At 39.5% G+C, this 21,074-nt stretch overlaps 1 long non-coding RNA gene across 1 annotated transcript in view; it reads right to left on the bottom strand.

The window, feature by feature from the left end:
- Positions 1–21,074, bottom strand: part of LOC138743899 (uncharacterized) — a 116,702-nt gene that overhangs the window by 16,892 nt on the left and 78,736 nt on the right. The window contains exons 4-5 of the long non-coding RNA XR_011345103.1: positions 2,864–2,988; positions 1,550–1,602 (exon numbers count right to left, since the gene is read on the bottom strand). This is a non-coding gene — a long non-coding RNA (uncharacterized lncRNA). The remainder of the gene's footprint in view (positions 1–1,549; positions 1,603–2,863; positions 2,989–21,074) is intronic.

Raw genomic sequence — 21,074 nt, 5'->3', positions numbered from 1 at the left:
TAATTATTACTCTTTACTGCAGAGAATCATGGATAAGAGGGTGTGGGTATTTCTTGTGCAACTTTTGATAATGATATTCAGTAAAACCGTTGGAATCTGGCACCAAAGGGGATTGGTAGATGCTGGATAAGAACTTTTTAGTTGCTTGAGATTGCGTATTGTGTGATTAGCGAACAAATGGCAAGACGCACCAAATTTAATCCTGTATTTTTTACCTATTTATTTTCTGCTTTTTTTTGCTGGTTGCTTGAATCCTGGTCTCCCTCACCATTAAGATGAAGCTCTGCCTTTTCCAACCCATTTTCTTGATATTGTATCATGCCCATGACCAATTGGACAATATAGCATCTATTTGAGGCCCTCCACTAGCTCCACAATGCCTTTTGTACGGAGAAGAAGACCAACGCTGATTTGACTCCACACGATGCATTGGACTTTAGGGACAACCCGAGAATGCAGAGGGAAACTCATGCTCGGTACAGGTGTTGGATCAGTGTGTGGCAAGTTTGCTATGTCTTTCTTGCTGCCGAACAATTTCTAGGCTAATAAATACTATTCAAAATCTTTACTTGCAAAAGCTTTTATTAGGAAATATTATTCATCCTCAACATTCATTGGAGCGCCTTCATCCCTAACGTCGAAGTACTCGAGATGGCAGAGGTCGACAGCATCAAGTCCACGCTGCTGAAGATCCAGCTGCTCTGGGTGGATCACGTCTCCAGAATGGAGGACCATCGGCTTCCCAAGATCGTGTTATATGGCGAGCTCTCCACTGGCCACCGTGACAGAGGTGCACCAAAGAAGTGGTACAAGGACTGCCTAAAGAAATCTCTTGGTGCCTGCCACATTGACCACCGCCAGTGGGCTGATATCGCCACCAAACGTGCATCTTGGCGCCTCACAGTTCGGCGGGCAGCAACCTCCTTTGAAGAAGACCGCAGAGCCCACCTCACTGACAAAAGACAAAGGAGGAAAAACCCAACACCCAACCCCAACCCACCAATTTTCCCCTGCAACCGCTACAACCATGTCTGCCTGTCCCGCATCGGACTTGTCAGCCACAAACGAGCCTGCAGCTGACGTGGACATTTACCCCCTCCATAAATCTTCGTCCGCGAAGCCAAGCCAAAGACTCATCATTGTTACCCACACACAGAATCTGTGAATATCAGCATTTGTGTGGGACATATTGTGGCTCATGGACTCACCTTTTAATTAACATCAATGCTCACAAATCTCTAACTACACATGCTCAGTAAGACAACCTCATGAGGAGAAACATCTGTTTGCGTAACATGTCATGTAGATGAGTGGCTTTGGGGGAAAAAAATAGAGTACTGACGTTAAACCACTCCAGCTTATAATTTTTTTAGTTGCCTATATCTATTCACCTAGCCATCCAATTGCATTGCAATCAGTTTGAATAGTCTGTCACATTTAGTCCAGATAAAATATTACATGAACATCAATGTTAGAAAACAATATGCCAAGCCTGTTTTGACAACATCAAATACAAGAAATTGAATTACCAGAGAGATGCAGCACTCACTTGAATTGTGTACATTTTCTGAAATGATCCCATATTGATGCAAAATTATTTTCCTGTAACAGAAAAGAGGTCTCATTGAATAAAATATTCTTTAGAATGGGCAAATTATTTCAAGAGTATCGTTAATGTTTTGAACTTGAAAATTATTAATTTATTTGTTGTTACTCAATTAATACCCCTGCACCACAGCATCATTAATGCATTCACGTTTTACAAGACCAATAACGTCCAAAAAAGGTTATTGGACTCAACACTGCTGAACAAGCATAAGGCTGGAATACCAGTAATTAGTGTAAATTGCCTTTCTGAACTTCAGTATTGGAGCAAATTTGAACATGGTGCTGCTTAATATCACTGCTATACAATATGGGATGTCATTATGCAAGCTTTAAAAACAAGAAAACCAGAAATCAAAGAATCAAAGCCATCCTAATGCAATCTGAGGGTGTGAAGTTTGGATAGAATAGTTAACACTCTTCCCCTGCTGAGAGGTCATGGATTAGTTGGTGTGGGAGTTTCTTACGGGTTCCATCATGCTGGCAAAAGTGGGAGGGAAAAGCAGAAGTGTTGATTTTTTTTACAATTCTTCCTATTGAAAAATTAGTCGGCAGATTAAAGCCTATGCAGCGCACAGCCAACATGAAGGCTTCAGACATATTACAGCTTTCTCCCATAAATCAAGAAATAAAAACAACATTAGATTCAGATTGTGTAAGAAACTTGTTTTAACAGAATATATTTCCAACTTTTCTTTAAAGCCAATATTTTTTTTAACATTTTTGATTTTTTTTTTCAAAAATTATACATAGTAACATCTCCCTCCCTCCCCCTCCCTCCCTCCCCCCCACCACCACCCCCATACATAGAGATCCATTCAGCATCAGATCTTACATCGAGTGGAATTGGAAAAAGTACATCTTTGTGTATATAATAGTTACTTTTTAAAGCCCAATATTTATCACTAAAATTTAAAAATACAGTATCCGGCAACTATAGGGATTGGTAGATGCCGGATAAGTCTATTTTCCAGTTACTTACAATGCCCACCCCACCTCACTGACAAAAGGCAAAGGAGGAAAAACCCAACACCCAACCCCAACCAACCAATTTTCCCTTGCAACCGCTGCAATCGTGTCTGCCTGTCCCGCATCGGACTTGTCAGCCACAAACGAGCCTGCAGCTGACGTGGACTTTTTTACCCCCTCCATAAATCTTCGTCCGCGAAGCCAAGCCAAAGAAGAAAACAATGCCTAACTAAAATACCTGAGTAAAGAATAAACAGTTTAATAGATAAAAATAATACACTGTACTTACAATGAACACACTTCACTTGCACAAATATAGAAACTCTAAAGAATTTTACTTTATTTTCAGTCACTTTTTTCAAAAACATTTAATCATCGCTGTATCTGCAGGTTCCTCCCTCTCCACAAAGCCACCTGAAAGACAAACAAAAGCATTATAGACAATTAATTCCCCCCAACCCCCCCAAATTTACAGATAAATCCTTTGACAATTACTAAGCAGGTACTTTAAGAGAGTCACCCATCAACCAACTCTTCAACTTGGGCGACACCATTGTTGTTTCACACAACTTTATTCAAACAGCTGCTATGAGCAAAATGTAACCAAGGCTCTCTGCTGGCTGAATATTTGCTCCCATCTCCACCAAAGGTTTATGTGCTACATTTACTTTTATAATTTTTAATTTATGCATTTTTACCTATTATTTTAGAATTTATTTTAATTTTAAAAATTTATTTTCCTTTTTTTGTCAGTTGCTTGAGGGTGCTGATTGCTTGAATCTCTGATCCAAGGGTTTTACTGTGCTACAATATGCAAGCCTGCCTAACAATGTGGTTGTACACAGCTTTTACTAATATTACGGCATTGGAATACTACAAAGTGCTTTTTTCTCCTGGATTTTTATGCATCATTCTAAAAATCTCAATTGCACACTGATAAAATTTCCATTCAGGTTTTGCAAAGGATGATCCCCATCGCCATTCAATGCTTCTTTTGGAGAATTTGCAGGGAAATGCACTCCCAAGGAAACTAGCTCTCCATAATTCCTGGCTGCATTGGGACCCCAGTAATGTTGGTCCTGGGTCTTCACCAGCCTGTCTTGCTTACCACACAACGAAAGGCCCAGGACCTCACCTTAGACCTCCACAGTTTATCTCCCTAACATTTCACATCTGAGGCCCTAATCTTACTTAGCCCTGCCCCAATCTTGATTGCAAATCTCTCTCTATCCACTCCCAGTGTCCTTCCTCAATCTTTGAGATCGCTTGCAGCCTCACCTATTTAAAAATTGCTGAAATTTGCACAACAAAACTGCCCATTGGCATACCTGGGATGGTCATTTGTGTGCACTAGAATTTGCTGGCCACAAATTACAATGTCTTGAATATTAGTTGGTTTTAACTGCTTCAATTTAACATGTACAAATCTGGACCACAGCTTTTGTTTTGCCAAATCCTGCTTCTTGAAAATCTCTGCAGTAAATCTTCCTCTTTCATAACATATGCTACAATGTAGTCAGGAGCTTTGCGAGAAATTTAATATAAAATGCTTTTGGCACTTTCAGACAAAGCCTCAAGAAAGATTAATTAGAAAAATAATAATTAGAATGAAGGCAATTTAAAGTGATTTTTTTTTCAAATTCCTGATAATTCTGCAAAATCCACTTAACAGATAAAAACCTGTCACTGTATCCGCTAGTATAACTGCTGTGACACAGTACAATTTCTTTGCTCTTTCGATCTCTCAGTTCTCTTATGAGTGTTCTTGCTCGACCTGGAACGTGGTTTCTTGGGTGCGATAAAATGCTGGTATTTTGCTGAACCATCCTCTTTTCAGATGAACATATGATGGTTGCTGATCATGGGAAAAATCCCATTTAAGATGGATTAGATTCAAGATTCAATTTATCGTCATTGTAATTTTTCTTTGGCTTGGCTTCGCGGACGAAGATTTATGGAGGGGGTAAAATGTCCACGTCAGCTGCAGGCTCGTTGGTGGCTGACAAGTCCGATGCGGGACAGGCAGACACGGTTGCAGGGGAAAATTGGTTGGTTGGGGTTGGGTGTTGGGTTTTTCCTCCTTTGCCTTTTGTCAGTGAGGTGGGCTCTGCGGTCTTCTTCAAAGGAGGTTGCTGCCCGCCAAACTGTGAGGCGCCAAGATGCATGGTTTGAGGCGATATCAGCCCACTGGCGGTGGTCAATGTGGCAGGCACCAAGAGATTTCTTTAGGCAGTCCTTGTACCTTTTCTTTGGTGCACCTCTGTCACGGTGGCCAGTGGAGAGCTCGCCATATAACACAATCTTGGGAAGGCGATGGTCCTCCATTCTGGAGATGTGACCCACCCACCGCAGCTGGATCTGTAATAAAACAGTGTCATATTACATGAAATTGCTTTTGCTTGCTGTAAGGCAGACAGATTCACCATCGGCAAAAATTGCCTGAAGCAAAAGAGAGCCCCCCCCAGGGTCAACGAGTGTCCATAGATTCGCCTCCAGTGCTTCCACAGCCTCCACAGCCACATAGTGTTCAATTCAAACCATTGGTAGCCTGAGCTCCAGATCCAAACCTCTGACATGATTAGGAAACCTTCAGCGCCTTTGGCAACCCCTTGCATCCTGGTTCTGATACCTGGTACCTCTTCAGCCATTTTCGAGCCAGTCTCCAGCAGCCCACATCCTCCTGTGGGTTCCTTTCCTTAAGTTGTCAGCAGCCCCCTCACTGGTCCACCGATATGGTCACTGACCTGTGGGTCATCTCCTCTGCTTCTCCTTCTCAGACGGGAGAGGGTCTCCTCATTTTCTGGTGCCCTGCACCAGTCCTTTGCTCCTCTGGAGTATGCAAACCCTCATGGCTGCTGCCAATCATAGGTGCATATTAAATAAAACTACCGTTGGCTCCTTTAACAGGCCATTCAAAGCCTGTGCGGAGCTGACGCCAGTTGACTGGGCAGTTGGACTCCGTGGGACCGCTTTATCTCCGCTCCTCGTGGGTCCTCATTCTGCATCAATGTATGGAAGAGAGTACACAGCCCAAGACAGTATGCATTGGTGAACAAGCTAGTGATCTTTCTGTCACTTAGTTGGGCAAATAAAAGAAGCCAGGCTGGAAAACCAGCAGTTGGTGCTAAAATGAGGAACCAGGGACACTGACAAGATGTTCTGCTGTAGTTCTGAACTTGTATTTTGCATACATCACTGAACTGCATCAAAATATACCACATTTTAATTAAATTGTTATAAATATCAGCTGACTGGGAGTTAGGTTGGTTTTAATTCTGATGCTATATACCTGATATTTGTTGCTTGCTTAGTTTTACAGAGAATCAAAACCCCACTTGATTATAGAAGATTTATATTTGAAAGTGGTAAATTATTTTACCCCTAGTATTTTCATGCTGTTAAGATTACGATTTAGATGGAGATGGGAGACTGGAGCTTGCAATTACTGATCTGTCTGAGGAGGCATCTTCTAATATTTGAGAACCACAGTGGCAATACTCAGAAAATGTCCAATATTCCCCAGAAAATAATCACCCTGAAAGGGTCTGCAGCAATCAAAGTGGAGCCAATTTACTGCCAATCTGTTGGTACCCTGATTGGCTGCTTATCATGGAGGTCATAAGTTCTTATGTGCATGTGCATTGGGGATTCCAACTATTCTCAACATGTCACAACCATTCAGAATTGTGCCTGTACATCCAATGTTGTGACTGGACATTGTGCCTTGAAGGTCACCTGTAAGGAGAGGCAGGAGAAGCTTCCAAAAAACCATTATTCTTTCAGAATTTTTCAATGTCTTTCCCAACTCCACCATTGGCAAGTTACCAAATAAAACTACATTGGCAGCTTTACAGCCATGATCAAATATAGTAAGAAAATCAATTTGTTTTTACCCTTTCTGATATCATCTTGAGTGTGCTGGACCACTGGTCATTTCACAGTAATTTACAGTTTACCATCCCCACAAACACTACACAGATTTCATAGCCCATTAATGACTTTTACAAGTCACAACAAACTATTGCTTACTGGATATTCCCATTTTCGTTGCATTTTTATCTGTCAAAGCTCCAATGGAAGTGTATTAGCTCCTTACAGAGCTTTGGTACTGCAGACAAGCTATTGGGAACAATCAACCCAAAACTCATCATCAGGTGATGAAGTTCATTAATTCTTGATGAAGAGTTTTGGCTCAAGAAGTTAACCATTTTTTTCCCCTCAGTATTGCTGCTTGGCCCTTGAGTTCCTCCAGTAGATTGCATTTGGCCTCAGATTCTAGCATCTGCAGTCTCTCGTGCATCTTCTACTGGGAAGTGTCATGGACCAGACACATTGGAGACTAATTATTTGGTCAACCAATGACTCATTCATTTTCAGAAAATGGTCCGTCTACTCCGCAGATCTTAAGAGTTGTACAGCACAGAAAACTTTTCGCCCATCCGAACCCAATCCATTTGCCTGCACTAGGCCTGTATCCGTCAATGCCTTGCCTATTTCTGTGCCAATCTAAATATCTCTTAAACAGAGTGATTCAATCTGAATCCACCACCTCCTCCAGCAATGAGTTCCTAATGTCAAGCTTCAACCTTAACACCCTCTTGTTTTTGGTAGCCAGGTCAAGGGGAAAACATTCTATCTCTCCTATTTGTGTCTACAACTCTACACGTAAGCAAAATTCAAGGCTAGCCTATCCAATCACTCTCCATAGCTGAAGTTCACTGATCCAACCAATACACTGGCAAAACTCTGGTACAAAAACAACAACTTCTCCTCTGCCATCAGATTTCTGAATGCACAATTGACCACAAACACTGTCTCACTTTTTCTTTGTTTGCTCCAACTTATTTTTCATAATGTAATTTACAGCAATATTTGCACTTGTAATGCTGCCACAAAACAATGAATTTTGTGACAAGTTCACGACAATAAATTCTGATTCTGAAACCTCTGTGCACCGTCCCCAACACAAGCATATCCCTCCCACAATATTGCGACCAGTCCAGAGCTCATGCAGTACCTCAAGTGTGGTGTAACCAGAGTTTTATAAAGTTGCAACATCCCAACTTGTATATTCTATGCCCCGACCTATGGAGGTAAGAATGCCTTCTTTACCAGTCCATCTACCTGATGAGAGAAAAACTGAATGAACATTAAGATTGCTAGCAATGTGTCAGCAGATATGTACTTAATGATAAGAATTTATGTTCTATGCACAAGTGCAATGTACAGATGCACAAAATGTTTCACTTGCTGTAGTCAAACAGGTATGTGATATACACCAACTATAAATGGTGTAAATTACCACAATATGCCAAGATAGAAAAAGAGATAAGAAACAGGAGAGGATGGATAAATAACTATTCAGTTGCAGTTTCCAAGCTATGCTGTGTTGTAACCAGTTTCCTGTAGACGACATGCTAAATCTCCTTAGAAAATAGAGGCACTAGTGTAGCTTCTTCACAGCTGCCTCAATGTTCTGAGTCCAGGAGAGGTCCTCTGATATATAAACTGCCAGGAACCTAAAGGTACACTCTCTACCGTCATCTCATCATTGAGGAGAGGTGCATGGTCTGTCAGCTTTCTCGTCCTGAAGATCACAATAAATTCTTTGGTCTTGCTGACATTGAGAGCAAGATTGTTGTTCAGGGACCACACAACTAATCTCTATTCACTATTCTGGCCCACCATTTCCTGTTATTTGGCCTACAATGGCATGCTATCAGCAAATTTATCGATTAAGTTGGAGCCCAACCTGGCTATATAATCTACAGTGCAAAGGGAGTAGAGCAGGTGACTGAGCATGTTGCCTTGAGGTGGCTTTGTGTTGACAGTCAGCGTGAAGGAAGTGATGTACTGATTGGGATCTACCGATGTGAAAATCGAAGATGCAGTTGCAAAGAAATGAACCAAGTCCCAGACCCCTGTATTTCATTACTAATTTTGTTGAAGTGATGGTATTGAACAAAGTTCAATGTTGAGATTTATTGGCAGAGTACATACATACATGACATCACATCTAATCCTGAGTTTTTATATTCCAGATGATCTATTGCAGAATGGGGGACCAGCCCTTCCTTCCTGAGACAGAAGTTTATTTGTTCCATTACCAACCCCTCAAAGTTCTTCATCTTGTTAGATGTCAGTGCATTGGCTGAAAGTTGTTGATGAAGATCACTTTGCTCTTCCTGGTCCACCACTCCACCAATGATCCTTGTGAAACAGGGAGGGACCTCAGAATGTAGCAGCAAGAGGTTGAAAATGTCTGTGCAAACTCCAGTCAGATGGTTCATGCAGGCTTTAAGGTCCACTGCCAGGTGCACTGTCTGAGCAGGATAGTTTCCAAGGATTCAGTCTCCTGAAGACTTTTCATGAGTGATTTTGAGCTATTTTCCGTTTTATTGACCAAATGTACCAAGGATAACAGGGCAACTCAAATGCTGCTTGATAGCTGACCCAAGTAGCAGTGGTTGGGATAGGGAGAGGAAGCATTAAACATACTGTAAGACCATTTTGGCCTTGATACTCAGCTACATTCCTGCCTCGGCTCATCTTCTGCTGATTCCTAATATGCACATTTAGTACCTCTTATCTTGTCTACCCCACTCAAAATCCCATTTTTCCCTCCTATCAACTCAGCTCTTCGAAAAACACTGCTACATGTGTCCTGTTCATGCACTAGTCCTGCTCTTCAACACACATTGAAGTGTGGTTGAGCAATTCTATAATTATCAATATTATTTTCAAATATTCCAAACTGCTGAGATATTCCCAGCTCTTGTCTCTGTGCCTCGTATGTCTTTAATATTAATTTCAAAGCAGGCAGAACATGTAAAGAGAATAGCTTTGTTCTTTTGGTGTGGTGGAAACAGAGGCAATCAAGATAGAATAGGATTTCTATTTCAAAATAGAATTGGATATGCACTTGAGAGAATATAACTTGTGTAGGGTTATAGGAAAGATCATGGGATTTGAAAATAATATTCAATACATCTCTTTTGGCATCTGAGTTCCAGGAAATAATTTTTTTCACAGGGGAAGCATAATAATAAGGAGCACTTCTGGTCATTTTCTATCATTCGGAAAATGGATACTCCCCACCTTGTATGATCTGAGGAATCCAGATGCAATTTCTTTATCAGACTGCAGATCAAAAGAGGAGATAGGTTAAAAACCAGTGAGCCGATCATCCATCCACAGTCAGAAAGTTACTGGAGTGAAAGGCAAGGTCAGATTAGAGACAGTCAGTTTAGGGGGTGGGAGATCACGTCTCATAAATCTGATTGAGACTATTGAGGAGGTGATCTAAAGGATTGACAAGAGCAATTTAGTAGATCCTGCAATTTAGCAGAAGGAGTTTAATATGGACAAGTATGAGGTGTTGCATTTTGTAAAGCAGACCAGTACCTACATAATAAATGGCAGGGTCCTGGAGAGTGTTATAGAACAGAGACCTTAGGGTATGTACATAGTTCAAAGAAAGTGGCTTCATTGGTCAAGGAATTGAGTTGGGATGTGCAAAATGTTGGTATGTCTGTATTTGGAGTTCTGTGTCAAATTCTAGCAATAGGATGGATCTCATTAAGCTGGAAAGTAGCAGATTCACAAGCAGATTGCTGGGAATGGAAGGCTTGAGTTGTTAGGAGAAGCTGGATAGCTTTCTCTCATAGCTTTGAGATTGAGGGTGCCTTATAGAGGTATATAAAATCATGAGGTATCGATCTGGTGAGTAGTCACAGTTCTGCTCTCAGAGTGGTGGAATCTAAATCCAGAGGGCATAAATTGAGTCAGTAAGGGAAAAGCTTTAAAGGAGTCCAGTGGAGAAACCTTTTCACTCAGAGAGTGGTGAGTATGTGGAAAAGGCTACTGGAGAAAGTGGTAGTGGGATGTACAATGACAACACTTAATAGCCATTTAGTTGGTTATGTGGATAGGTAAGATTCAGAGGGTTGAGGGCTTTAGTGCATACAAAGTGAAATATCAGATAAAGGAGTGCATTGACCTCGATCATAACTTAATTCAGGGTGGAATGCTGCTTGTTTGCCACTGTTACTATTTTATGAACAGCATCTGAAAGAACCCACTAGTGCTCTTGAAAGGGATCCACTTAGAGAACAGTAGCTGTTTGATTTCTTCGTTGATGCTGTACAGTTAAAGAGTTTTCATTTGATTCAGTTTGCAGAAATCGACAGGCAAGTGCACAGACTCTTTGCTGTCTTTATAAACAAGTTGCACCCAGTATATTTAGACTCAATTTTTTAACACAGACTTTACAGCTCAGGACACATTATGTGTCGTTACAACTTGACGGTTGTCAAGTTTTCTCACAGACTTATTCCCCAAGTTCCACAATGAAAACAACCAACTATTAAATACCACTTACATTTTTCAGTTGAGGTAAAACAGTTCACATAATTCTCGTTGATTGTGTATAAGACGCAAGTGGCTGTGTTTTATATAGAGAACAGCTTAATTATTTTGTACTTCAGGCTTGTGTTTAACAATATGGAAAAGGGTCAGGTATTGTCCTGTTCACAAAAAGCAGAACAGTACAATTTGGTTCATTACTACCCAATCGCCCTTCTTTGAATTATCCTCGGCAAGCTGTCATCAACAATGGTATCAAGAGGCAATTATTTCCAACTGCGTGCGCAACAACACCTAGTTTGGATTTAGCCACAATCCTTCAAGGTGCAAGAAATCATATTCAGTTTGTCCCTAAACCTCAGCAAAGTCTTAGTTCAAGTATGTACTAAAAAGTACTGAACTCCAGAGATGAAGTGGGAATGATTGCCTTTGACATCAAGATGGCATGCAAACAAGTGTGGCATCAAGAAAGTCTGGTGAAACTGAATTCAACAGACAAAGGCACTATATTAAAGCAAGTTGTTCTTGCAGCAGCGCAAAGTAGATATATCATATCCAATTCTAAAATGTTGTATATTTTGGTGCACAAGTTGAATCTTGAAACCCTTAAAAATCTCTCCAATAAAATGGGGGTCGACTTATACACCAGATATGCTTTTGAAACTTTAAATTCAACTCAAAAAACCACTGGATGCCGATTCGGGGTATAAGTCGATCCTTGAAAAGCCAAACAAATAACAACTAGAACAAATTTTCATGATACCAGACTATAAGAACAAAATTTTTAGTGAAAAAAAGAACATATTTCTTTCTTTCTTTCTTTAACTTGGCTTCACGGACGAAGATTTATTGAGGGGTATGTCCACGCCTGCTGCAGGCTTGTGCACGGTTGCAGCGGTTGCAAGGGAAAATTGGTGGGTTGGGGTTGGGTTTTGGGTTTTGGGTTTTTCCTCCTTTGCCTTTTGTCAGTGAGGTGGGCTGTGTCTTCTTCAAAGGAGGTTGCTGCCCGCCGAACTGTGAGGCACCAAGATGCACAGTTGGAGGCGATATCAGCCCACTGGCGGTGGTCAATGTGGCAGGCACCAAGAGATTTCTTTAAGCAGTCCTTGTACCTCTTCTTTGGTGCGCCTCTGTCTCGGTGGCCAGTGGAGAGCTCGCCATATAACACGATCTTGGGAAGGCAATGGTCCTCCATTCTGGAGACGTGACCCACTCAGCGCAGTTGAGTCTTCAGCAGCATGGATTTGATTTTAGAATCCTTCAAAATCACATCTTCACCTGAGGCAAAGATGGCGGCAAGCACATCCATACTCTCACTGTTTAAACAGTCATCATACGGCTCCCAGTCTGTATCTGATCAGGCGGTTTCAGCTTCGCCATCAGTATCCCACAATAAATCATCTTTTTTTTTTACCATCAATTGTGCAAGAGATACATGGTCTTCGAATGGTTTGTTCCGAGCAGTCATCGAGAGGTTACAATAGAAGCGTCAAACTTAACAGAGGGCATGTATTATGTAGTGCTAATCTATTTTTAGAGTTCTCAGTTGTGTCTGCAAAACATATCCTAGACCAGCAAACTCTGTTCCTTGCATAAACTGCCTGGCTGCCTGTTCCACACATTGTCTATCCATAGTTTTACATGATTTTCATCCAGCCCTCCTTTTTCATGAAAATGGACAAAAATACCTGCTGGGAATTTTATCTCAGGTTTAAGTTTGTGCATGAAGATCACCAAAGGTCTTAACTTCGTCCTATCGGCCATGCACCTTAACACCATGGTAAATCTGGTCCTTTCCAGTTCATGAAATGATTGCACCAACCTATTGTAGCTTTAAAATCTTAACTGCATTCTGGGTGCAACTTTGCCCACTTCCGTGCAAATACTCTTATTTTATTTTGGGGACAATGTAACAATCTTGCTTCTGTTCACTGACCCATTCAGCGATGTGATTTTCCAACTCTGGCCAACAAGTGATTCCTCTTCTCATCGAACACTGCCTTTTTGGTATTTTTCTTGAAGTCTCTTCTTTCTTTCTCTAATCTCTTACCATCTTCTCATATATATCAAATTTTCTTGCAGTGGCGCAGTGGCTGGAATTCTTGGCCATTTCTATTACTTTTAACTTAAAACTCGCTTCATACTTTCATCATTAAGCTGGAGCCTCCATGATTAACAACCACCCTTAGCCAACACCCAACAGCTGAATCATAGCAATTTTTGCAGGTCAACTTATACACCCGATATATGATAAAAACATTAAAATGCAGATGAAAAATTGGGTTCCAACTTACATACCAAAATATATGATGTAATGTGAAATATGAAGGAACTGAACCAAAACATTTGACTTGAGATATGTAGAAAGTACAGATTAACCTTTGGCAAATAATTGCTGTTAAGTCCTATCCCAATTATAAGTGATGCAAATCTGCATGGAGGTAAGGCCTCTCATGACATAATATGGTATCATGTAGGGAGACCAGAGGAAACTCTGCCCTAAAACAACTGCAACATTATTTGAAAGCCAGCAAAGTTTATTTAGTATTCAAAGAAATCTAGGAGTCTGCACGTGGAGTCATAGATTTCTATGGCATGGAAACAACCCAACCTGTCTGTGTTGACCAATTAAGTCCCATTTGCCTAGTTAGTCCATATTCTTCTAAACCTTTTCTATTCACACACCTGTCTATCTTTTGTATGCCACAATTCTCCCTACTTCTACCACTTCTTCTGGCAGCTTATTCCATATACCCACCACCCTCTATGTGAAGATGGAGCTCCTTGGTTTCCTTTTAAATCTTTCCCCTCTCACCTTTCAATTTAGATTCCTCTTCCATGGAGGAAAAAAAAACTCCATGACTATTTAGCTTCTCTAGGACCCTCATGATTTTATAAACCTTCATGAGGTCCTCCCTTAGGTTCCTGTGCTCCAGGGAAAAATGTCCCAGCCTATCCAGCCTCTCCTTATAATGCAAGCTTAGTAATTATGACAACATTTTAATGAATCTTTTCGGCACCTTTTCTGGCTTAATGATGTACTTCCTATATAAACATTAATATACAGATTCAGCAAGCAATTTCAAAGACAAGCAGCATGCAGGTGAATTTGAGTAAAAGAGACATCATGCTCCCATTACAGTATATATTTCAGTTGGTGAAATCACATCTAGAATAATGTGTACAAATCCTAAGAAAGGAAATACTGTACTTCCAATAGGGGTAGACCATTTAAGCAGCCTACATATGCCCTCTGCTAAGTTTAGAGGAACAAAGAGGTGATCTCATTGGAATGTACAGAATTCACAAGGTGCTTGGCAGAGTATATGGAGACTTGGTTGGTGCATCTCGACCCGTCAGTCACCAAGTCAACCATTCACTCAGATGGCAAGATAGTTTGGAATTATCTTGGAGTGTAGCGGCAATTGGGCTGGCACTCCGGGCAGCGAGCACAACCAGGGTCCAGCAGACCGTGCAGTGGCACTGGCCCCAGCAAGCGAACCAGTGGTTGGGAGGCTAAGGCAGCATAGGGGCCGGCATCCCCAACCTGGCGCTGGCCCCGCTGCACAGCCAACAGAGAGGGAGAAGCGCACGGGGAAGAAGGCATCATCATGTAAGAATAGACCCGCTATTGTTATGCGAGCGGTGTCATTAGGCAAACAGGGGCAAACGGTGGGAATACGAATGATATAAAAGTTGGGCTTTCAGCCCCAATAAAGCAGAGCTATATCTGACTGCACTCGTGTGTGTGTGTGTGTGTGTGTGTGTGTGTGTGTGTGTGTGTGTGTGTGTGTGTGTGTGTGTGTGTGTGTGTGTGTGTAGAGCGCGCAGCTACAGGAGCTCCATTCATTGAGTATATTCAAGGTAAAGAGAAATAGATTTTTGTAAATTAAGAGATTAGTCTAAGAAAATGACAGTGAAATAAATGATCAGTCATAATCTTATGAATGATGGATCAGACACATGGGTTCAGATGGTTTCCTCCTTATGTTCCAGAAATCACCCCCAAAGTTTTTGTTTCAATCTATGATTGTAGGTTGATGTTCCAAAAGTTGCAACAATATTTGATAACTATTAAACATCAATTAAACATTTTAAAAGGTAAAAACAATTGGAAAATGTTTTTTTTAAATTAAAAATTAAATACAACGATTTATCTATCTCAACACCATTTTCCGGCACTATATCCATTTCCCCTGATTCCCTTAATGTTCAGTAATCTATCCTCTAGACTCCTCCGCTGGGTAGTTATCATTCCTGCATCCAGCCTGTTGAGTCCTGTAAAAGTTTTTCAAATTTCAATGTATTGTTTCTCATTATTTTAAACTTTAGAGACCTTTGGCTTTTTTTTTTGCTCAATCTCTTTCCACATGGCAAATCCAATAACTACAGTAATTGTCATTTCTTTGTGAGCCAATAAATCTGTCTTATTCCTTGAACCTTAGTGTAGCCTGTGATCTTTCGCCAAGGTTAAAATTTTACTCTCGGGAATTTGCAACTAAAGCTGCACTTGTCTTTGTTGCACAACAGCCTCTTTTGCTGGAAAGGATAAGGGATTATATGCAAGGGAACCTGTTTCAATTGCGCACTGTTTGAATTTCCCTTCATTATTGCAGTACCGTCTTAAATGCACATATTGTCAACATAGTTGACTTAGTCCTAAAAAAGGAACCTATTAATATTAACTCAGTCAGGTTTCACACTGCACTGGGGTTGGTTGGACTCCATGTAGTGAGAACCCCACATGTTCATTGTCATATACACTAGCACCGAAATTCTTACTTAATGCAGCTAAAGTTTAAAAAGACTGTATAAACAATTTAAAAATTCAACTGTAATACAATACAATATGACAGGTCTTCTTGCTGTGTTCATATTAACGAGCAAAATCTTTAATTAAGAATTAAGAAACTGTTAGTGAAAAATGATTTTAAATAACAAAAGGTGTTGTATAAAGGAATCATTTACTGATCCTGGCCATCATTGTGCATGCAGCACTAAACAATAGCTTTTTCCAGTCAATTACTATGTCCCAATTTAGTGACAGTAAATGAATAATATTATCATAAAATCCAAGTCTCCCTCATCACTGCGTTGGTTGACAAGTCCACTGTGAAATGGGGAGGTAGTCATTATTTCTGCTGTGGAAAGGCTCGACAGGAGAGTTGCAAAGGTACTTTAGCTGTCAAGTGTTGCCCTTCTACACTGCCATGTCTCCAGACATTGTCCCTTCCATATGGGTATGTGACACCCTCTGACTGACTCAGAATCCAACCTGTATTTCTTTCACAAAGGTCTGGGGAATACTGCATCAGAAAGCCATAATGATATCTGTTAAAGATATCGGAACTGGCACTAATACTCCCAAAAAGCTTAATGAGGAGAAAAGAAAAGCAAGAAAAATAATCAAATCACACTTTAAAAATTGTCCATTTTATTTTTGACAGCTTTAAAAGGGGTTGAACATCTGGATTAAGGTGAGACCTTTGTAACCCTGTTCATGTTACACATGAAGATAGATTACGTAGCATAATACTGCCATTAACATTCACAAATTGCATGTAGATCAGAATTACTTTGAAGTAGCATTTTAATTTTTGCAGTAAAAAGCCAAGCTATTTAGGGCTTGGACAAATTCAGAAGAAATATAGTCTGGTGGTAGAGGTTTCTGCCCAATGTCCAATTTATTGTTCAGATCAGTCTTTAACCATCCAAAAATACAATCTACGTCTTCAATAAAGGAGTAAAGCAAGGAAAGAATTTTTTTTTTTAAATCCTGATATAAATAAGCTGTTCAATTTGAAAAAGAGTTGAGTTTCCAAGATTCAGCTGTCAAATAATACTCCTATAGTTCTCTTGGCTAAAAAAAAAGTCCTTTTCCCTTTCCTTCTAATTTGATTGCTACAATAAAATTGTTTCCATATTGCTTAATTTTTCTGATGCATCATTCTATCCTTTCTGCAATCATGAAGCTTGCATCTGCTAGTATTGCTGGGTTGGATAGGGAACAAAATCTTAATGGAATGCACAAATATAAATAAATCATGTCGCTCAAATGAAGGGAGGGATTTCATTCCATTAATGAAACTAATGATGAATGAGAAAATTAACTGATTGTATATTCTAAATTCTTGTTAGAAAAATATAAGACTTCTAATATTTAGGTTGAGTTTGTTCCGTTGCTTTACTTATAATGCCAATTTACTCAATAAAGATATGAAACATATGTGGACAGATTTCAAGAATTGATTCAAATGATAGTCTTCAGCATGGACAAGTGAAAATACATAAGCATTCTTGGATTATGTTACATTAGCTGGCTGATATTTCGACCAATGAATTGTGACAGTTGTGTAAAAGTTTAGCGGAAACTTGAAAATATGCACATTTGAAAATGTTTCTAGGTCTTGAAATTAATTAGCTGTTCATTTGGAAAGAAAATCAACTAAAGTAACAGTACTTTACTAAGATTCAAAAATTAATTTGAAAGATATATTTCACATTTACATACACCAATATTAACCATTATAATTTTTAATGATCACATTTGCATCCTTTAGCAACAAATACAAATGAAGAAAAGTTTTTCTATCCTTGACTTGTGCAGAAGAATTAAACCCATTTTCTTTCTAAAAATCTGCATTTAATTTGAAAGAAAAGAGCAACGATGAGTTAAATAAGTCCTGCAACTATCCAATCTTCCCACTTCATCCTTCAGTAACATTAGTGCTTTTTGCCTGTTATTTCCCTCCTTTTAACAAAAGTCAATTCCATGTGTTGCTCAGTCTTTGGAGAAATTTCTTTTTTTATTGCCAGTAGCACTATGGCAGAAGTTCATTTTGTATTGTGCACAATCCTCACTCCATTGATTGAACGTATGTAAAGAGGTACACTGATTCACCAAGAGTTCATTCTGGGCATCAAGTATGGACACATTGCACTTTCCCCTTATGAATCATAATTTATCTACAGTTGGTTAGAGCACATGCTCTTTTGTTAAATCGTGCCAGCTGTGTCCAACTTGGTAGCAAACTAAAGCCCTTTTCATATTTGCAAGTGGTCCCAGGAATTAACGGCCAATCGGCCTAAAAAGGGTCTAGTGTGGAATGAAAATTGTCTCAATGTTGGCATGGGGATAGACTGCCTTGACTCCTAGTGCAATCCTTGACATCTGTAGGTGCCATCGTTGCAATCAGGCAATTGCATTCATGGACAGAAATGATCCAAATTTTTTGCATGAGTGCAGGAATGTGAAGGAAGAAAAGATTAAAATGAAGGTATAAATTTTGCCATGAGAAAGTTGCATGGTGGGGGGGGAGGGAAGAGGAGATTGAGAAGATATAAATTATAATAATTAGCAATCGTGGACAATTTTTAAACAGCATGGGAAATTTGGTGGCACACTATTTATAAAAACCGTGGAAAAAAGCAATGGCAGACCTGACTTTCCAGAATGCTGAGCATCAGAGAAACCCCTCCATGAGTGCTCTGTGCATGCAGCTGTGCATACAGCCCTTTCTCTGCTGCATGGCATTCTGGGAGGACAGGTCCACCATTGCTTTTTTCCACAGTATTTATAAATTGTGCAGGATAGTGTTACCAACTTTCCCACGCTGTTTAAAAATTGTCCGATATTGCTATTTATTGCTAGCTTTTTCCCATGGTCCCTTATAAAGGTTTATATAGGTCGGCACAACAACAACAGGGGCTGAATGGATCATACTATGCTGTACATAAAGCTTAATTATGTTATAATTAGGCATGATTAATTTTGTTCAAATATAAGATCATAATACATTGATCAGGATTTAGGGCAGGTTCACCATCACTTGATGCTTCATGAGATCACTGGTAGAAGGTAGAACAGTTTTAACCCCGAGGAATTAAGAGTAGTCAAGTGGGAACAGCAAAAAATTGCCATTCCTATCCCGAGACACTGATTCAATGGGACGCAAGTGTAAAAGGAGCTTAAGTCAGAAGCTTGTGCATGTATCCTACTCCTGAGACTTTGTCAAAAAAATTCTAGGCAAGCACGCCTGTGCAGGACTGAGGGAGTTTTGCAGTGTGAGAGATGCCTGCATTTTTTTTTTAATAAAGAGGGCGTGAACATACCTCATGCTAGTAAGATAATCTTGCCTTTGCTCTATTCCAACTGAAATAGTTAAACTGTGGTTTTAGGTGAATGCTAAATCCCATGGCAGTGTTTCAAAAAAGAGTAGGGCTAGCTAGCTAGTATTCATGGCTCAATCAATATCATAAAGGCAGATTAACTGTATGTGTTAGAGGGTGCTGTGTGAAAATTGGCTGATCATATTCTTACTGTTCAAGTTATTAAAATGCTTTTGGGCATCTTGAGGTCATGAAAGGGTGTTATGTATATACACACATATGTATGTAATGCATGTACATATATATATATATATACTGAGACATATTTTCCTATTGCTATTATATATTTTCAAATATTTTCAGTGTGTCTCACACACACACATACACACAGAAAATATATAATAGCAATATAAAAATAAATCAAGGATCAGTGTTTTCTTTTGATTTCAAAGTAGCTACAGATCAAAATGACTGATTCATTGGTCAGGATCGTGGTCCTGTGCTAGCAGACCGAAATAGGTGGAGGTGTAAGTTATTAAACATGAGGTAAATTTGAGAAATATGCTGATGACAGAGATTTTCTAACAACTGTTCTTTATCACATAAGGTTCATATTTGGCATCAACAGTATATAAGGCGAATAAATTTCAATAACCAGTTTTTTTTTAAAAAGCCAAGTATACCTTTTAAATCCAAATTAAAAGTAAGCACGAAAAGATCCTTCTCATCGCAATTCACCAAATACTGGTTACGTTTCAAATAACTTGCTATCTGACACAATTGATGGTTACAACTTAACAGAAGTCCCTCAAATTCAGACTCAGTTCTTCGAACTGACTTGGCAATTACTCAACTGGGGTGATATACTGACTCTGCCAAAGAGGATTCAAAAAGTGTTCAATCTATAGTGTGTTCTTTCATATCCTGGATAGTATCCTTTGGGAGCAAGTATCATATACCCAATCATTCTTTTAAAATAAAAATCAAGCTTGATGCAATGGTTTACACCATTACCCACCCCATGCATTGTTTTGAAATTTACTGAAAATATTTGAAAATTCAAAACAGATGTAAATATGCAGCTGTATTATAAATATAGGATACTCAATGGGGAACTGTTAGAATTAATAATTCCCAAGTGTAAAATTCACAAATGAATTATTAAGATCTTACTCACAAGTGGAATAAATTCAGTATTCAACATTTCTCCATTGGGTATTCTGTTTGTGCCATTATGAATAATTATTTTTATATTTCAATTAGAATTAGCTATCTGCTTATAAAATTCCTAAGCATGCCAGGAACTACATTAAGGTTTCTGCAGTCTATGTGGATGCAAAGTCTTGGTCATGATGGATTGTGCAATGTATGGTGTCAATATCAACTGTACATGGAAACTTCATCAGCATTTTTATACTAAGGAAGTTTGGATGTCACAAAGACTCACTAAAGTGATATCAAACGCAGATTTATAGATCTTTAAACCACTGAATGCAAAAGTGAATACAGTCCTGAATACGGTATCTAATAAGCAGGAGGTTTGGTGATGATGGAATAAATGCATCCAATAACTAAACAGGGAGAACTCCTGTTATTCGGTGAAGGATGAGAAAAAGATTAAAAAAAAAATTTGGGATTTACTGCCCTTGCTCCATTTATTTTTGGATGGAATTGGGAAATGGTTTTGGGATGAGCATTGGCATCTCCCTTCCTTTTAAACCTCTCTTATTCCCAGAAGTGATCAGTCGATGTCCTTTGCTCAGGTATGTGATAAAGAACAGTTGTTAGAAAATCTCTGTCATCAGCATATTTCTCAAATTTACCTCATGTTTAATAACTTACACCTCCACCTATTTCGGTCTGCTAGCACAGGACCACGATCCTGACCAATGAATCAGTCATTTTGATCTGTAGCTACTTTGAAATCAAAAGAAAAACTGATCCAATGCAAGTGGCAGAAATACGTCTTACCTTTTGCCCACAGTGAGCTTCAGTCATCTCAGGTGTATGCGAAGGAGAAACCCAGT

The sequence above is a fragment of the Narcine bancroftii genome, chromosome 10 (genome assembly GCF_036971445.1).
Source record: "Narcine bancroftii isolate sNarBan1 chromosome 10, sNarBan1.hap1, whole genome shotgun sequence".
NCBI lineage: Eukaryota > Metazoa > Chordata > Chondrichthyes > Torpediniformes > Narcinidae > Narcine > Narcine bancroftii.
This window is presented reverse-complemented; position numbering and strand designations above follow the sequence as displayed.